This window comes from Carica papaya, chromosome 2 (assembly GCF_054855325.1).
Source record: "Carica papaya isolate Zhongbai chromosome 2, ASM5485532v1, whole genome shotgun sequence".
Lineage (NCBI taxonomy): Eukaryota > Viridiplantae > Streptophyta > Magnoliopsida > Brassicales > Caricaceae > Carica > Carica papaya.
In genome coordinates, this window is record NC_142310.1 from 23895713 (window position 1) to 23904021 (window position 8309).

General features: G+C 30.9%; 2 pseudogenes; one reads left to right on the forward strand and one right to left on the reverse strand.

The window, feature by feature from the left end:
• The first annotated feature begins 426 nt into the window (after positions 1 to 426).
• On the forward strand, positions 427 to 1494 carry LOC148268870 (agamous-like MADS-box protein AGL80 pseudogene; annotated as a pseudogene).
• Positions 1495 to 6816: 5322 nt separating this feature from the next.
• Positions 6817 to 7313, reverse strand: LOC148268871 (agamous-like MADS-box protein AGL80 pseudogene; annotated as a pseudogene).
• Positions 7314 to 8309: the final 996 nt, after the last annotated feature.

Below are 8309 nucleotides of genomic sequence, written 5' to 3' on the forward strand. Positions count from 1 at the left end.
ATATTTTTCTTATAAATAAAATTTATTTTGCGAATTAGAAAATAATGAATATTGACATTAATGCATAAAAGCAACTAAAAAACTATATATCTATGGTTTTTGTTTCTTTTTTAAAAAAGTAAAAAATAAAATGGTGGTAGGCGTAGGAGATCAAGACACATAATTAAGTTTGATTTGGAAGGAGGTGGCCACATTAGTTGATGATTAAGAGTAATATCTGTGAGTGTGTATAAGATAAGGAGGTGTGTATGGTTGCCATGTATGATTAATTTCAAGTGTGAATGCATGTTGGGATAATGCAAGAGAGAGTAGGTATATAAGTGCATTACAATGAATCAATAACTTGTAATTAAAAGGGAGGATTGGATGATTTTAGATAAGTGCAGCCTTTCAATATTTTACTAATTAAATTTTGTTAATTACATTCCTTAAATGACAAGATTTTCCCATATCCCCTATTAAAGGCATAACATTTTTAGAGATAATTTGAACATTTCACTTGCAATTTTAAAATGTACCACATCTTACCTTACATGGTATATTCTACTATATTAAAATGCTCCACTCCCTATTCCTTACTAATAACTATTCAATGTTTGTCTCATTCTATATATACACTCTCTTGCTCCTTGGACAGACACGACAAAACACCATGACTAGAAAGAAGGTTAAGCTCGCTTATATCACTAATGACTCTGCAAGAAAAGCCATGTTCAAAAAAAGAAAGAAGGGATTGATGAAAAAAGTGAGTGAACTCAGCATTCTCTGCGATGTCAAAGCCTGTGCAATCATTTACAGCCCCTATGACTCAAAACAAGAGGTTTGGCCTTCCCCTTTTGGAGCCCAATGCGTACTTTCTGATTTTAAGAGGTTGCCCGAGATGGAGCAAAACAAGAAGATGGTGAATCAAGAGATCTTCTTGTGTCAAAAGATCACCAAGGCAACTGATCAACTGAAGAAACAGTGCAAGGACAATCGCGAGAAAGAGAACACGTATATCATGTTCTAAAGTCTTATTGGGAACCCCCTCCACCAACTCAACCTCATTGATCTCAATAATTTGGGTTGGCTCATTGAACAATACCTCAAAGAAATCCAAAAGAGTATTAAAACACTCTGGAAGTCACCTCAACCTTAGGAGGCCACAGACGCAGGAGTGATGAAGGGTCCTAAGGAGACATTCACTAAGATCACAGAGGATCATCTAGTGCAGATGTTGCAATAGCTACAGACGTGGTTCATTGATGGGATGAACCCGCAAGCACATCAGCAACCACCTGGAGCAGACGGGGAATAGGCGGAGATGATGGTGCCATTCACCCATAAGAACAACCAAAATAATGGACTGATATGGTCTAGTGGGTTTAACTGCCCTTAGGAATCGAGTATTATGATATTTAATTTTAAAGTTTTTGGAGTGGTGTTGGAGATGTACTTTAAATAACCAATTACATTCCACCACAAAGATATGTTGTCGGTTTTTTAGTCATCATAGTCGTCGCCTTAATAGTTTTAGTCATCATAATAGTTGTAGCTGTCACCATCATAGTTGTAGTCGTCGAGTCGCATGCATACATGTACTTGGATTACTTTGAATTATGATTTTCTTCAAATTAATCTTCTCTTTAATATTTTATATCTTGTACTAGTACTACTGTTCATTCTTTAATTTTTCTCTTCCCCCTGCTTGACATGGCTACAACTATTTGTTAAAATACCTGCATGCTCAATGTAATTTTAAGCTATTATAATGCACTTTTCTCTTCTTTTCTTTTCTGTTTTGTTTTACATAATGGAATGATGACATAAGAATTATTGATGTAGTATATGTAGAAATTAAGTCTAGTTAGGAGGAAGATTAAGCTAGCTAGCTACTCAAATTTATCTAGATTTCAAATGAGATTTTTGTATAGAATTTAATACATATGGATATGCTCTTCCAATCTTGAAATTAAAATTTAGGATAATGGCATTAAGGAATAATATTTTCCTCATAGAAGATCTCGATCTAATCGGAATATCTCAAATAATTAATATTTTTATTAATATGAATATTATGCATGTATCTGGAAAATATGCTAAAATTATAAATTTGTTTAATTATTTTGTTGGATTTATTTCGGGTTTCTACTAACTTAGAGATATATAGAATAATCTATCTTTGTTCCCTATATTTTAAAAGATAAAAAAATTATAGTCACATATATACTACTAATTCAGAGTGTTGATGGGAAGTATATGTGTACACTTGCAACTAGCTTCTTTAAGTAGTTTGGACAATATCTTGTTTAATTTGCTAAATATCACATATTATTGTGATATAATAGCAATGTTGTCTAAATAACAAGTAGAATAAGTATTGCTTCATACGTATACACACATATATATAATCTTTAACTATTTTTCGTTATTTATATTACACCAGCATGCAATCTATAGCATATCGTAATTATCTTAAAGGTTGGAATCAGTAATGGAGGACAGATTGTTTCCTTCTAATTGTTTTTTTAACATGACTTTGCCTTCTTCTTGTTTTCTCAATCTCTATTGCGGTTGTCGGATGTATTGTCGACGGTACTTCTCGTTATGTTTGTAGTGGTTAATTACCATTGATAAATTTTATTTCAATTTTTTTAAAAAAAATTAATTATCTTAAAGGCAAATATGGATTGTCGAGGTTCAGAAGTCATATATTTTAATACCATACTAGTATTATTTTTTTTACTGAAGGGAGACAACACCTTCATATTATTACTGCGTAAACTTTGCAAGAAATATATCGTTGATTTCTTTAGGAGTTTTTTGGCTACTACATAAGTCAATACATAAGTAATCATATATATTACTTTTATTATTATATTTTAAAATTAGATTACAATAATCATTCCTTAATAATATGTATAGTATTTCTTCTCTTTATAAAATTTTTTTATTGAAATTGTACGTCCTCATATATTATCGTTAGGAGATCGTGCTAATTAATAAATAAAATGTATGAATTATCACTATAGAGATTTAAATCCTAAATTTTATTTTTATTTTTTAGAATTAATATTTTTTTGAAAAGTAATATAGCTCTTAACAATAACACGCAAATTTACAAAACCAGCCATAAGGTATGCTTATGCGCTAAAACCAACCACTAGCATCATCTAAAATACATGAGACCTTAGAGCATAAAACAAGAGAATCATATAAAAAGTGGCATAAACAACCATAAAATAGTCCACACTACACATCTAAAACAACTTCTTGCATGTGTAAATGTGATGATAAACAACTTATAGATTGTGAGAATTAGAGTGAGTGTTTGGTTGTGATTGCATGTCTATAAGCCCCAACATTTTCTATATATATTTTTGGCTATATGTGCACTAAAAAGAAAAAAGCAACTAAAAGTGCGCATATTGTTGGGACCAAAATAAAGACTTTTACGATTGAAATGCAAACTATCTTAATTGGAGGACTATATTGGAAATTTGCGAAAAGCAATATCAATATTCTACATGATGAAAATGGGATGCTTAGTACAAAGGATCGGTGACCTATTTATATGCAATTCTAACAGTGTAATTATAAGCAATATCAATCTTTTATTTCGTTGCCATGTTTTACTCTCTTAAGACAACTAATTTCAAGTTTTTTCTCTCTCTCTCTCTCTTTTTTTAACTAACCCCCCATATACAAGGAAAATTAATTAAGTATTCTAGCAATCTTCTGGTTCAATTCATTTTTTTTTACACACCTACATATATAAGAGAGAGTAGATATATACATGCATTTTAATGAAGCATTAACTTTTAATTAAAAAAGATAGTTGTATTTGAATGGTTTTATAAAAACGCAGGCTTGTAAAAATTCACTAATTAAATTTTGTAAATTACACTACCTTTAATCATAAGATCTTTCCATATGTGCTATTAAAAATATAACATTTCTAGAGATGATTTGGGCACTCCATTTGCTGTTTTAATCTAACCTTACATGGTATATTTAATGTTCCACTTCACATCCATTACTAACAAATTTTCAACCCTTGTCGCATTCTATATATGTACCATCTCGTTATTTGGCCAAACATGACCAAACACCATGACTAAAAAGAAGGTTAAACTTTCCTATATCACTAACAACTTTGCCAGAAAAGCTACTTTCAAGAAAAGGAAGAAGAGTTGATGAAGAAAGTGAGGGAACTCAGTATGCTCTGCAAGGTCAAAGCCTGTGAAATCATTTACAACCCCTACGACTGGCAACCAGAGGTTTGGTCTTCCCTTTTCCTAGCCCAACACCTGTTGGCTGACTTCAAAATGATGCCTGAGAAGGAACAAAGCAAGAAAATGGTGAATCAAGAGAGTTTCTTGCACTAGAGGATCACCTAGGCAACTGACCAATTGAAGAAGCACCGCGAGGACAATAGGGAGAATGAAATCATGCAGGTTATGTTCCAAAGCCTTATTGGGAAGCCCCTCCATCAACTAAACCTAATTAGTTTGAATGATTTGGCTTGGCTCATCGAACTATACCTCAAGGAAATACAAATAAGGATGAAAACACTCAACAAGTCACCCAAGCCTAGTGGTGCCACGTATGGACTGATTAAGGATTTTGGGTAGATGTCCACTCAGATCAACAAGGATTCTCCAACATATGGAGTTTTACCCATCTTCTAATTTTCCTACTTTCACCTCAATAACATACCAGTACTATAACATATGGAGTTTCACCCATATTAAAAAAATAATGCAGTATGTAAGAAAAATAAGTAATATATTTTTATCAATTTATTTAAAAAATAATTGCTCTAATTAAGGCTTATCCATAATCTAACTAATTAAATAGAATGTATATATATAGATATCCATCCCACTTCTCACACTCATTTTGTTTAAATGATAAAATAGTAGGCATTTCTTATCAAATTTATCAAATACAATACATTTCCACTGTTCACCAGGTGGATCAAACAAATAAGATTACAATCAAATTTCCTTGCTCACAATATATATAAAAAATGAAATAAATTAGAACATTTATGTATATATATTGAACATATAAAACATATATGCTGATTGAGAACAAAAAAAATGTCCTTACATGAGTTTTGTCATCTATACATGCTTTTCCAATATAAAACAATCATAGGATTCCTCATTCTTTTCCCCTTTGAAGGTATACAGGAAAAAGGCATTCACATACACAAACGTATATAGAGAAAATAGTTATATGTGATCTCATGTCTTTATTTTATATGAATTTTATGTTTTAAAAAAACATGATGGGTAGGGTAGAATTAAAATTTGAATACTAGACTTTTCACATGGATGTTGGTGTTATACACTTTGATAGTAGTGTATAAGTGGTTTCATTGTATTATTACATTTATCTTCATTTTAAAAAAAGTACTTATATTGTGTCTTATGAATTTTTGAAACTGTTATCGCAAAAGTGTAAATTAGTTTTGAACAAGTGATCCCACTAATAAAGGTTAAATACTTGTCATTGTCATTAAGAATCAATTGCAGTATCGTACTACAGATACTAGAGTAACATACTATAATATTAAAAAAAGGTTAATGTTGTAATTTGTGTCACTTGAGTTAAATATGGTCTTGTTTTATATCAGTAACATTTTTTTTAGTAGCAAGAGACTTTATATAATTATTTTTCGAGTATTTATATATGTAAAAGAAATTCAAAATACTAACTGGTGAAAGTGTTTGAAATTAGCTGTCAAAAGTATTTTTCTATATTTATTATTCTATGTGATTGTATATATTTAAATATGTATATGTATATATTGTACATTTTTTCTTGTATAAAGTATCAGTTAACTATTCACAGATTATTGAGTTTGAATTTCAGTTCTTTTCCATTTCTAAACATAATAATTGCATCGTGAAATTTTATTTATGATCGTAAGAAATTCTCTAATATATTGCATGTTTTGACTAAAATAAAATTTTTAGAAGTATATTTAAATTTTAGATTAATCAAAATATTAATTGTTTTAGATATTTGGATTATATTAGGATTTTAATTGAGGAAAATATTATTCCTTAACGCCATTATCCCAAATTCTAATTCTATTATCTGAATAGTGCATCCATATTTATTAAATTCTATACAAAAATCTTATTTAAAGTCTAAACAAATTTGAGTATCTAGCTAGCTTAATCTTCCTCCTAACTAAACTGAATTTCTACATATAGTTCATCAATAATGCTTCCGTTCTCTCTCAATTGTGTATAGAAAAAAGAAAAGAAAGAAGAGAAAATAGCATTGTGATAGCATAAAATAATATTGAGCATGCATATATTTTAACAAACAGTAATAAAGCCACGTCAAGCCAGGGAAAGGGAGAAATTAAAGAATGAAGAGTAGCACTAGTACAGGAAATATAAAATATTGAGGTGAAGATTAATTTAAAGAAATTTATAACATAAAGCAATCTAAGTACATGCATGTATGTGACCCAACAACTATGACTGTGACAATAATAGCTACAACTATTATGATGACTACAACTATTTAGACGATGACTACGATAACTTAGAAACTGACAACATATCTCTATGGTGGAATTTAACTGGTTGTTTAAAGGACATCTCCAACAACAACACCCTAAAAAATTAAAAAATAAAAAATCATAATACTCGATTCCTAAGGGTAATTAAACACACTAGACCATATCAATCCATTATTCTAGTTGTTTTGATATGTGAATGGCACCATCATCTTTGCATGTTACCCGTTAGACCAAACTTAAGGTTTTTAGTGTGCTTGAGGATTCATCCCATCAACAAACTGCATCTGCGGCTATTGCAGCTTCTTTACCCTAGAATTCTCCTTGATTTGAGTGAAAGTCTCACTAGGACCCTTCATCACACCTCCGTCTCTCACCTCCTGAGGCTGAGGTGACTTGTTGAGTGTTTCCATCTTCTTCTGGATTTCTTTAACGTGTTGTTCTATGAGCCAACCTAAATCGTTGAGATCAATAAGGTTGAGTTGGTGGAGGGACTTCCCCTAAGATTTTGCAACATGATATCCATTATATCCTTCTCGTAATTATCGTTGTATTGCTTCTTCAGTTGGCCGGTTGCCTTAGTGATCTTTTAGTGCAAAAAGCTCTCTTAAATCACCATCTTCTTACTCTGCTCCATCTCGAGCATCCTCTTAAAGTCAGCAAGCATGTGTTGGGCTCCAAGAGGGGAAGGCCAAACATCTGGTTGCGAGTCATAAGGGCTGTAAATAATTACACAGGCTTTGACATCGCAAAGAGTGCAAAGTTTACTCACTTTCTTCATCAGCCCCATTTTCTTGAATGTGGCTTTTCATGCAAAATTGTTAGTGATATAAGCAAGCTTAACCTTTTTTCTAGTCATGGTATTTTGTCATGTGTGCCCAAGGGGCGGGAGGGGCTATATATAAAATGACACAACGCGTGAATAACTATTAGTAAAGAATGGGGAGCAGAGCATTGTAATATTATAGAATATACAATGTAAGATAAGATGTGGTGCATTCTAAAACTGCAAGTAGAATGCCCAAATTATCTCGAGAAATGTTATGTCTTTAATAAGGATATGGAAAAATCTTTTGATTTAAGGTAATGTAATTAAAAAAATTTAATTAGTAAATTGTTGCACCTGTACTTATATAAAATTATTCAATCGTGATCATCCCTTTTAATTAAAAGCTATTGCTCCACTGTAATGCATGTATCTACCTAATCTCTCTTGCATTATCCCCAACATGCATTCACACTTGAAGTAAATTATACATGGCAACCACACCCACCTCCCTATCTTACACATACTCACAAATATTATTTCTTAACCATCAACTAATATGGCCACCATTTTCCAATCCAACTTAATTGTATGTCTTGATCTTTTACAATTACTGCCATTTTATTTTTTTAATTTTTTTTAAAAAAATACAAAAATCGTAGATATCTTTTTTTTTCTATATCAGAGTTCAGATTACATACTAACAATAATTTAAATTTATACTTTTAAAAGTCAATGGTATTAGGTAGAAAGTTGTTGAACTAATAGTTGAACTCAAAAAAATACAACAGATTAATATACCATTACCTTGTAAATTAATAGGGGATTTTGTGACATTGAAATGTTCTTTTTGAATATGCTAATGTTTGTATTTATGATAACTAAGAGAAATGTATTTGATTAAATTAAAATTATTTCTTGTTTTGTACTTTGAGACCTTGTTATTACTCTATCAAATCTAAATAATAATAATAGTTTTTTAATCCTCTCATGTCTTTTCTCTACTTTTACTGGCTTGAT